Raw genomic sequence first — 12,190 nt, 5'->3', positions numbered from 1 at the left:
AGGAACATCCCATGGAAGAGATGCAGTGACAGCAGACAGGGTATCTGGAGACAGCGCATCACAACAATGGTACCACCAGGAGACACAGAACTAGCACAAAGTAGGTTTATGGGACTTTGGGCTTCAGCCTGCTATCACTAGACAGATGGAGAGAAAGGCCTTTTGCACTAACCACAATATATTTCAATCACAAGAAATAGTATTCCTTGTAAGCACAGGGTATGAGCTTCTTCCCCTTAAAAATAATATTAAAAACCTAGTGTCAAAACCAAGTTGCTAAATGAAGAGACAAAAAATCTCCTTTGGGATATTAGTTGCTGCCGATATAAGAGACAAGCTTAAAAGACAACATCCTACCCAGTGTCAGGTTGAAAAATAACCTGAAATAGTAAGGCTGGATGGGAAAGTCCCATAGTTACCAAAAAAAAATAAAAATTAACAGGGTGAGGGAAATAAAGACTATGGGCAAAATTTTGTGTTCTAGGTGACAACAGTAACTCATTCTTCTGGAAAGGCATCTTTTTCAGAGATGTGAGTACTCGTATGTCCATCAATTTAAAGAAGACTCAATCCCCACAGTCAAGCCACCAGTGCCAGACCTCAGACTCAAGTTCTTAATAATTCAGACTGTAAGTATTAGACACTGAAGAGTAGAAGAAAAAAGAAAAGGAAAAAAAAAAAAAAAAACAACCCACAAACCAGTAAATTAAAATAATCTGTGGTATGAAATCTTTGTGATGAAGTACATTACATGTATGATGCATGAAGTATAATACCACCCAAAACTCACACTTTCTTCTACTCTTTTTCATAGATTTAAATAGATGCCCTACAGACAGATTTGCTAGTTATTTTGTCATGAGTAATCCCATTCTACCCGGTTCCCTGCCAAAATGTAATAGATTTCCACACAAGCTAATTGCTTCCTTGTTCTATTACATTTGTTTCTCCTGTACAGATTGGATTGCTTCAACGAAAATAGCTCAAGTAGCCAAACAATTTAAAAATGCTTCAGAGGTAACCTTTGTGTTCTACATAAAGGCAAACTAGTGCTAACTTAAGGCAAGTAGGTTTTTTATTGACTTTAAAGCCTTCAATACTATAGATAGATTGAAAAAGGCTCACCAGGATTCTAATTTGGCATGTAATTCATACTCAGAAGAAGGAGATATACTTCAACCAGCTGATTAACTTCTGATACTGAAAAAAAAAATCCTATGGAGCCTATCCCAAAAGAATCTGAGTACAGTAGACAGAATCAGTGATCTCAAGGAGCTTAGATGACATACTTTCCACTCTCAGTTCAGAGCCAGCCCTGGTTTGCAAGAAGCTTTCATATGAGAACTGCACAGTTCCCAAAAATATCAGACTGTCCCTGCATGGAATGGTTTAGGTTGGAAGGGATGCTAAAGATCATCTAGTTCCAACCCCACTGCCATGGGCAGAGACACCTCCCACAACACCAAGTTGCTCAAAGCCCCATCCAACCTGGCCTTCAACACTTGCGGGACTGAGGCCTCCACAACTCTGGGAAACCTGTTCCAATGTTTCACCACCCTCAAAGTGAAAAATTTCTTCCTGATAGCTAATCTAAATCTACCTTCTTCCAGGTTGAACCCATTATCCCTCGTCCTATCACTACATGCCCTTGTAAAAAGTCCTTCCCCAGCTTTCCTGTAGGCGCCCTTCAGATATTGCAAAGCTGCTTTACAGTCTCCCTGGAGCCTTCTCTTCTCCAGGCTGAACAACCCCAACTCCCTCAGCCTTTCTTCATATGAGAGGTTCTCCAGCTCTTCGATCATTTTTGTGGCCTTCCTCTGGGGCTGCTCCAACAGGTCCATGTCTTTCCTAGGCTGAGGGCTCCAGAGCTGGACACAGTACTCCAGGTGGGGTCTCACAAGAGCAGAGTAGAAGGGCAGAATCAGCTCCCTCAACCTGCTGGCCACACTTCTTTTGATGCAGCCCAGGATGTGGTTGGCCTTCTGGGCTGCGAGCGCACATTGCTGGCTCATGTTGAATTTCTCATCAACCAACACCCTCAAGTCCTTCTCCTCAGGGCTGCTCTCAATCCATTCTCCGCCAAGCTTGCATTTGTGCCCTGACCCACGTGAAGGACCTTGCACTTGGCCTGGTTAAACTTCATGAGGTTTGCACAGGCCCACCTCTCAAGCCTGTCCACATCCCTCTGGATGGCATCCCTCCCTTCCAGCATGTTGAACACGCCACACAGCTTGATGTTGTCAGCAAACTTGCTGAGGATGCACTCAATCCCATTGCCCATGTGACCAACAAAGATGTTGAACAGCACCGATCCCAGTACCAAACCCTGAGGAATGCCACTCATCACTGATTTCTACACCAAATTTCTTATCCACCGAGTAGTCCATCTGTCAAATCCATGTCTATCCAGTTTAGAGACCAGGATGTTGTGTGGGACAGTGTCAAATGCTTTGGATAAATCCAGGTAGATTTTGTCTGTTTCTCTCCCTGTAATCTCATCACAGAAGGTCACCAAATTTGTCAAGCATGACTTGCCCTTGGTGAAGCCATATTGGTTGTCACTAATCACCTCCTTACGGATCTTCTCCATGATCTTTCCAGGCACAGAGGAGAGACTGACTGGCCTGTAGTTCCCTGGGTCTTTCTTTTTTTCCTTTTTGAAAATGGGGGTTATAGTTCCACTTTTCCAGGCAGTGGGAACTACACCAGACTGTCATGACTTTTCAAATATAATGGAAAGCATCTTAGCAACTTTATCTGCCAGTTCCTTCAGGACCCATGGATGGATTTCATCAGGTCCCATGAATGAGGGGTGAAAGGCAGTTCAGGGATTAATAACCCACATTTAGGTCAACAGAAGAGGCTATCTGCAATGTGCACCAGGTATTTAAGCTCCCTGCACTGCAGATGGAGATCTAGTCGATATGGTCAGTGGAGGTGCCTGCTCACATAGCTCATGAGATTAAAAGCTCTCTGATCTCCACTAACTCCACTGATTTCATCTTCAGTGACTACAGCAGGAGCAGAGACACCTGACTTACATGTTGATACCTCCATGAAACACCTCAGTGTGGACTTCCCATTTGTAAGCTGAACCCCATCTTAAGTGTCCTTCCTTCAGCTATGATGTTTGGCTCCCAAGTTGTGACATTTTGCAGCTGGACGAAGATGAAGCACTGATAAATAGAGTACTTCAACATCTATTTCCCATATCTAATCTCTATGCATTCCCTAACTAATTACCTTTTCTTCTCCAGAGCTATCAGGCTGGTACTCTCCATGAACAACACACTGACTTTCTAAATAAGTCATGATCTTTCTCTACATTGCCTGGAAATGTGAAGTGCTGTGGCATATGACAGAATAGGCACTTCTGTATGCCTCATAGCAAGGTGTCTTTGAAATCATGTAGGCCTTAAAGCAGGATTTCTCCACTTTTAAATGAGAAAACCTAGCAGGAGAGCTTAAAAAGCATTTAGTACCCAGCCTCATCACCATCTGGTCAGATCTGATTATTATACAATCGAGCAATCTCCTGCTAGCTGCACCACAGGGGAATTTCTTAAAAGGCCTGCCGTTTACCATTTATAACTGTAGCAGGGAATAAGTGGGAATATATGACGAGTGTTTTGTGCCAAAACTAGAGGTGCTTGCTTTGGTTTAGAGACACTGATTATTCCACATCCAAACCAATAGATTTGTGTAGATTAAACAATTTACATAAAGAAAACCAGCAGATTTGCCGAGTATCATTAAGGCACCTGAACCAGATAGCACATTTACACCTGCACTATAAATGGATCACAAGAGCTCCCAATGCCAATGTGCATGAAAAATGGTTTCCTGCAAGAGAACAGATGCTTCATTGTTAATAGGAGTTTCACACATAAAAAATCAAAAGTTGTGGAAGACTGCTTGTTCAGCCCCATGTATTCACAATGAATATCAGAAGCTCTTAATTAAGTTCCATCCCATTAACATCAAAATTGGGTTCTTGTAGGAAGCAGAAGTGGCAAAACCACAAAAATAGGACAACATTTAATCATTAAAGCAAGAATACTGTCAGTAATTTTCATAGGAGAAAACAGCCATAGACAGATATTTTCACAAGTGGATAAATAAGAAAAAGAATGTCTGTGAATATCATGAATCTGGAAAGAAACAGTTATTGGCTACAGCACAGACCAAAAACAAGATGCAAACCACAGTGTGCTTCTCACAAACACAGAAAATCTTGGAGAACTCTGATGATAATATAGAATCATAGAATCTTTCGGGCTGGAAAAGACCTTTAAGATCATTGAGTCCAACCATAAACCTAACACTGCCAAAACCACTATTAAACCATGTCCCTAAATGCCACATATACACATCTTTTAAATACCTCAAGGGATGAGGACTCCTGGGCAGCCTGTCCCAATGCTTGACAATCCTTTCTGTGAAGAACTATTTCCTAATATTCCATCTAAACCTCCCCTGATGTAACTTGAGGCTATTTCCTTTTGTTCTATCGCTTGTTACTTGGGAGAAGAGACTTATCCCCACCTCGATACCACTCTCTTTCAGGTAGTTGTAGAGAGCAATAAGGTCTCCCTTCAGCCTCCTTTTCTCCAGGATAAACAACCCCAGTTCCCTCAGCTATTCCTCGTAAGACTTGTGCTCTAGTCCTTTCACCAGCTTTGTTGCCCTTCTCTGGACACGCTTTGGCACCTCCATGTCTTCTAGCTTGAGGGGCCCAAAACTGAACACGGTATTTGAGGTGCAGTCTCATCAGTGCCGAGTACAGGGGGACAATCACTCCCCTAGGCCTGCTCACCACACTGTTTCTGACACAAGCCAGGATGCTGTTGGCCTTCTGGCCGCCTGGGCACACTGCTGGCTCATATTCAGCCAGCTGTTGACCAACACTCCCATGTCCTTTTCCTCCGGGCAGCTTTCCAGACACTCTTCCCCAAGCCTGTGGTGCTGCATGGGGTTGTTGTGACCCAAGTGCAGAACCCGGCACTTGGCTTTGTTGAACCTCATGCCACTGGCCTCGGCCCATTGATCCAGCCTGTCCAGATCCTTCTGAAGGGACATCCTACCATCAAGCATATCAACACTCCCATCCAACTTGGTGTCATCAGCAAACTTGCTGAGAGTGCACTCGATCCACTTATGCAGGTCATTGGTAAGGATATTAAACAGAACCGGCACCACACCGAGCCCTGGGGAACACCACTTGTGAGCAGCTGCCAACTGGATTTAAATCCATTCACCACAGCTCTTTGGGCTGCTTTTTTACCCAGCAAAAAGTGTGCTTGCCCAAGCTGTGAGCAGCCAGGAGAATGCTGTGGGAAATTGTGTCGAAAGTTTTACTGAAGTCCAGGAAGACAACATCCACAGCCTTTCCCTCATCCACTAAGTGGGTCACCTTGTCATCGAAGGAGATCGGGTTGGTCAAGCAGGACCTGCCTTTCATAGACTCATGCTGACTGGGACTGATTGCCTGGTTGTCCTGTACGTGCTGCTTGATGGCACTCGGGATGATCTGCTCCATAAACTTCCCAGGCAACAAGGTCAGACCCACAGGTCTGTAGTTCCTCGGATCCTCCTTCCGGCCCTTCTTCTAGATGGGCCGGAAGATTTGCTAACTTAAGCGCTTACATCACAGAATAATTTTAAACAGGTATTCTGCCCTAGAGAATGATTTATAACTTTGTATTAAATGAAGTACAGTTCACCTGGGATTGGTTGTCTTGTGATAATTTTCTTAACAGATTCTGAACTCTATGTTTTCAAGTTTAAAACTTTTGAAACTACATTCTATTGTCACTTGGCATTACAGCACCTCACACATATTGGTAGTGGTTTTTCCTTTCCTGCACAGAGGGAATCACCTGGGCTAAAGACACCAAACAAGTAACCTTCTTGTCCCTTATCACTTCTGCAAACTTCTTAGCTAGAAACATTATTGTGATTTTTGGTCATGGTTATGCAAAGACCTTGCTTTTATCTGCCAAGTTCATCCTTTAACTGTTTTTCAAAGAACCAAAACACTGTCAATCAGATAAAATTCTAATTATTTATAACAAATCAAAGCCATCTATATCACAAGTTCATATACAATAATATGTTGAAATATTCCCTCCACAGTTTCACAGAACTATAACTTTCAGAACCAGAGATAACTGCAAACAGTATAGTAGAAACTGATATATATTAGTTCTCAGTGGCTTAGAGTTTATTTGTTAAAACTTCAAAAGGATATAAACACAGAAAACTAAGTCAGAAAACTAAAAAAATTGTCAAGTGTTTCAGTATTTTTTAAAAATTTTGTTGCTCTTTCTACTAGTTATATATTTCACTGTAATGAAATGACCCAAATCTTCACATGGTCAGGCACATGACCAGGCCAACAGTCATATATGAACGGCATTAGTCCATTTGGGGCTTAGGTTTCTACCACAGAAGTTGAATTCTGTGAGACGAACAGCTGCAGAACAGCTGGACCCTATAGCCCTTGCTAGGCTCCATCTGCAAAGGTAGGGGAAATGATGTGGTAATTGGGAATGGACATGACATATTCACATTTTTCCAGTTTAATATTAATTCATAGGTAGTTTGGTATTTCTTTCTTTTTTCTTTTTTTTTTCTCCTCTCATACTAGAGGTTTATATGCCAGTCTTGAAAACAACAAGTACTGCAATTCCTATTAATATAATTCTCTGATTCTGATACACTTTTCAGGGGTATGTGCCTCTGAAGAAGTAAGCAATGATAAGCACTGACTCATTTCTCCCTGTGTTTTGTAATTTCAAGGGAAAAAATCTCAAATGCCAAAATACTTGGAATGCTTAACATTGCATCATTAATTCCGCAACCCATCCAAGTCTTACTTGTTTTCTCTTTTTCCTCTGGAGACAGCATCAATGACCTTTCCTGTAAGAACAAAAACAAGACAAGTCTGTAGCATGAGAGCCTAGGAATACCTGTTTCTGTATCCTGTCTCCCACAATGTCCAATATCAGAAGCCCAAAATGCACAGCTTCCACTGCTCTGTGGCTGAGGGAATCACATCAGGTATCTCTGCATTTAATATCATCTGATAAATTATGCTTTGCGTGAGTTGGTCTCTTTGCCTCTTAACCTGTCCGAGCTTTTCTAACCCACATATAGGGGAAAAGGGATTAAAGAAACAGTTCTTTGAAGAAGCCCTTCCTTTTATTTTTCCATAGCTACTAACTTTTTTTTTTTTTGATGCCTCTTTGGCAATTGTATTATAAGGAAAGAATGAATGACTTTTCCTTACTCAGTTTTTCATGCAACTCAGTTACAGCACAAAGCCAACAGGTTGTAATGTTGTAATTCTAAGGCTAGACTTGATGTTCTCTCTGAGTGAAAGGGCAAAATGAGGTGGTAAGCTGCGTTTACAGCACCAGCCAAAAAAAGAGGTAACACCTGGATGGGAAAGGACAAGAAAGATTATGCATATCAGGAAATCTGGACCCTGAGTGGGCATGAGAAACTGTTCAGCTCTCCTGGATATATTCCTACAACTTTTTGAAAAGATATACTAGAAAAGGGACCTCAAACTGTTATCCCTGTTTGGAAAAACAAAAAAAAAAAAAAAAATGCAAATACTGAAGTTTAATATCAAAATTGTCAGATTACCAGCAAAAAAAATCACAGCAATCAATACAGTTTATCCCACAACAACTGTGAAAGACAAGTAAACAGCAGAGCTTATCTTGCATCTTAGCATGTGAATGTTCTCAGATAACATTCTCTTCCGAAAACAATTTGAAATAGTTTTTATACCAGCCTCTCAGCCTGCACAGGATTTAGGGTCTGACAGATGATTTAGTAGTAGAATATTCTGACTAAAGCATTTCTGCACAGGTTAAATGATTTCTCAGTGCATTATGGAAAATTATGGAATACCTGAAGTACAGACTGATCTTTAACTGTTTTCTCTTCATTTAAAACAGACCTCCATACTAAAGATAGTGCAAAAATCTCAACTGAGACATTTTCTCAGTAACTTTAAACCATGCAAAAAATACATTCATAGCTTTATATGGTTCAAATACTAATTGTTAGTGATAAGCATGTAATTACTTTAATTTTTTTTAATTTAAATACTTTAAGTTACTGTCCAATGGCATAAACTGTAAAAATAATAGCAAAATCTTTATAAAGATTTCTCTTCATTCTGGTTTTTAATTTTTAGTGTATGAACTCTCAAGGCAGGGCTTTTGCCTGCTTGCACACACCTATATATTCACACAATACCAGAAACACATACTAATTTAAAAAAAAAAAAAAAGTCAGGTCTGGTGGCATACATGTTAAATATTAACAAAGTCATATACTTTTTAATCTTTATTTTCTTCACTGTGGAGCTGACACATCTGTCCTCTTCATACTCCCTGAGGTGGACATCCAGGCATCCTTCTGAGAAGACATCAATAGTCTACCTCCTCTGGAGGTATGGGAAGATCAGTTCTCAGCATGGTTTTAGTCAGGTCAGAAACGGGATCTACTGAAGTTTGAAGTGGAACGGGCTCATGTTCACAGGTGAGAAGACACAAAGTTGTCATGGTATGCCAGGGATAGAAAGTATTGTATCTTGTCTGTATATTTTGGGTTGTGAAGATATCAGCTATACAGCAGTTCTAGACGCTGGAATTTTCTGTAACTGCACTGTGCTGCAGAGACCTAGCTGGAGTATACCATGCCCCCATTCCCTTTCATCCCCTTTAAATCAGGCCTTTTCTGCTATTCCTTTTGACCTCACATGAGAAAGCTGCATGCTGAGCATGAAGTGAAAAAATCTTCAACGATTATATTGAAAAATATACACGTTGGCAAGGAAAGGGAGAGGAGGATGGTGCAGCCAAAAGCAGGAGGAAGAGGACATGAACTCCCAGCAGAATGGAAGTTTCTCACTCCAGCTCCAACTGCAGCCATCACCTAGAGAAGACATTCAGGGGTCTGCTAAAGGAGGAAGAGAGGAGAGACATCGGGCAGCATAGCCAAGGTCTTCAGACTGGGACTAGCACCATGAAGAGGACAGCCAAAGTCAACAGTTATCAAGTCCAGCATTTGCGGGTAAGATGCACCTATTTTCCAGCCACGGAGGTCTGCTACACCCACCCCTCTGACTTCTCCATACATGGGCATCATGAATGGGAGAGACAACCTGATGCCATGGGAACAGGTGGCATGGGAAAGGCCTAAGTACTCAATGCCTTTTCAGTCTCAGTCAAAACCCGCTCCCAGTCCTCGGCACGGGCCAGCATGGTTTCAGGACAGACACAGCCAGCAGCGGGAGAGTAACAGGTTGGGGAATACTTCTATAAACTGGATGTGTTCAAAGCCAGCGTGCCAAATGAGACACACTCAAGAGTGCTAATAGATGTGTGTTATTGCAAACTCACTGTTTATTATCTGAGAAAAATCATGACAACTACAGGAAGATAACTGACTTTAACTGAGCATTATCCCAGCCCTATTTTTTTTCCCTAAAAACAATACAGCTATTTCCTGAAGAGACAGTATTGAACTGATCACACTTTGAATATATATATTTTATTTACATAAAATAGAAATTGCTGACATCTTTTAAACTCTCTGTAATTCCTACATTATCCTCAATCAATGAACCGGCATTCAATATTAGAAAAACCTCCTAGCAGCTGCAAGATGTCAAAAATAACTTATTTTCTTAAATGAATAGTCAACATTTCTAAAATAAATACTTAAATATGTTAGAAATATTTCTTTTTAAGTTTTTGATCAATTTACTAGACAACACATAACTGTGCTGTTATTGGATTTACTTTGCTTTACTTTTGAGCTACTTTACAGAAATGTCTGTCCCATGGATTTTCAGCTCATAGCAGTTCTTTACCCTAATCACATACAACTGAAAGAGGAGCGGGATTTTTTTGCAGTTGTCTCGGCTTACTGAATTTTGATGATTTGCAGTTTTTACTGTTAGTCTAACTCAGTCTCGGTGTTCTGATTTTTACAAAATAATGGTGCCAAAATATGAATCCTAAAGACACCCACATATCTCTATATCTCTTTTTTTTTTCTGCATGAATAGTCCTCTTCCTATTATTTTCACAAGTTATGACATTCATATCCAGACTCAACTCCAGACTTTCTCAACTTACAAAGTGATCTGGGTCTTTGCCTTTGTGCTTGTCACACCTAGTTATACAAGTAGATACTGTCAAACTATCTAGAAAACATTTTCCCACCTCAAAAAGTTCAAGAGTTTTCCATCGCTGAACACCAAAGCAAATCCAATCACCCTTCAAGACTTTTCATGAGACATAAGCAGTACTTTTTCCCTTAAGGAAGAAGCACGTAAGGTGCTTCCCAAAGTGGGAGGTTTATTTTAGGATCTGCCTAATTCATACCAAGAGTTTTTACCCTAAATTAATCCTACCCAGAGAGTACAGTTTGTTGGATACTTGTTGAACATATCAGAACACTTCCAAAAAGCACGTGTGAGCTTGTTATTTTCACCCTGCCTGACTTTACCTAGAAATTACATGGAAGGATTGACATTTACTGCAGAAATAGCTATTTCATCAAGTTTCCTATTGCTCAAACAAATAATACCAGAACTAGATTTACATGAATTTAAAAGAATTTAGGATTTCCATTTTTCCCATCCTAGTACCTAAATCAGTCTAATATCTCAAGAAATGCAAGAACAGTTTGCGAAATAACTCCTTAGACAAACATCTTTTTAGGTTGAATGTAAAAATCCATAATGACGCTCCACTCTTACTTTTCAGCATTTTCAAGAACTGAACACAGATTATATTAACTTTAACGTATCTAATAAACACAAACTAACTCCAAAACTTCCTGTTCTTACAAAATTGAAAACTGATTTCTTTGAGAACTTCTACATCTCAGGCCCCACTGAGTCACTTAATTTGAGAGTCTAAGACAATAAAGTTCCTTTCCTGTGTTTTTTCAGTAATCTATTTCAACAATAACCACGTAGAGAAAGACTTTTCCTGTTACATTTTGTTCCTCTATCACCTTTTTAGCAAGTGCTCATATCTAAAATTCATTTCCTAAAGTAAAAATTGTTATGATTAATCGAAAGGCATGAGGATTCTGCAGGTTTTCCTGTGAATAAGCACTCACAAGTGACTACATTCATTTCCTAGTCTGTAAGTGATTTGGAAAACTACATTTAGGATCACAGACATTCAATTGCCTTCCACAGACTGCAGAACATGAAGGATGAAATCATGAATTCCCCCTGGGTCTGATTCCACTCTGTAGCCCAGGGAAACTACAAAAACTGGTAATTGAAGACAACTTGGTGGCTTACAAGAAGCTAAATGCGCAAGTATAGATGTAATACTGACATCATGTAATAACAGTTCATCAAATGACAAACATATATTTATGAGCTTTGTAGCATTGAGTTTTTCTTGGCCCAATTTGCTGCTCCCAGGTAAAGAGTGGGCTAGGGAGAATGCTTGATGAACATTACCACTGAGGTTATCTATTACAATATGAAGAAATAATCAACATAATACTGAGAAACACACTATACTGAGAGAAGCACTCTAAATTTTTAACTGAGAGTGAATAGTATACAATCCATCGATTAAGATGGGTAGGGCTATATATTTTCATCCTGTGCAGAGAATGAATATTAAGGGAGGGGTTGTCCCCACCAGATGTTCCAAAACCTGAAGAAGCTGAAGATTTCTCTTCTTCTTAGGTATTTTAATCGATGTCAGGGAAGGAGGGAAAAAGAGAAATATATTAAATGGACATTGTCAGACCCTTCCTAGACAGACCTCCTTTATCATATTTTTACTGAAATTTAGCACTGATGAATTTGTTAGAAATAGATGTTTTCTGATTATAGCCTGAGTACAATGTTGGAGACTGTAGTATGTGGTATTCCTATACCACTGTACTGTCCTTTAAAAGGCATCCACACTTTACACACAGTAATTGCTTAAGATAGCAATGATTTTAAAATATCATTTGTAAGGCCAAACAGATAGTTTGCTATTTTCCAAATGTCGAAGCAGAGATCAAAATGATGAAAGAGTACTGAAAAAAAAGTCATTATCACAGATACAGGCAGAAATGGTTATGAAATAACTCAGGGTGTGCTGTTGTTTACCTCCTATGTTGGAATAGAACTGAGAATAAA

This window comes from Charadrius vociferus, unplaced genomic scaffold (assembly GCF_000708025.1).
Source record: "Charadrius vociferus isolate BGI_N301 unplaced genomic scaffold, ASM70802v2 scaffold348, whole genome shotgun sequence".
NCBI classification, from domain to species: Eukaryota; Metazoa; Chordata; class Aves; order Charadriiformes; family Charadriidae; genus Charadrius; species Charadrius vociferus.
Note: the sequence above shows the minus strand (reverse complement) of the source record.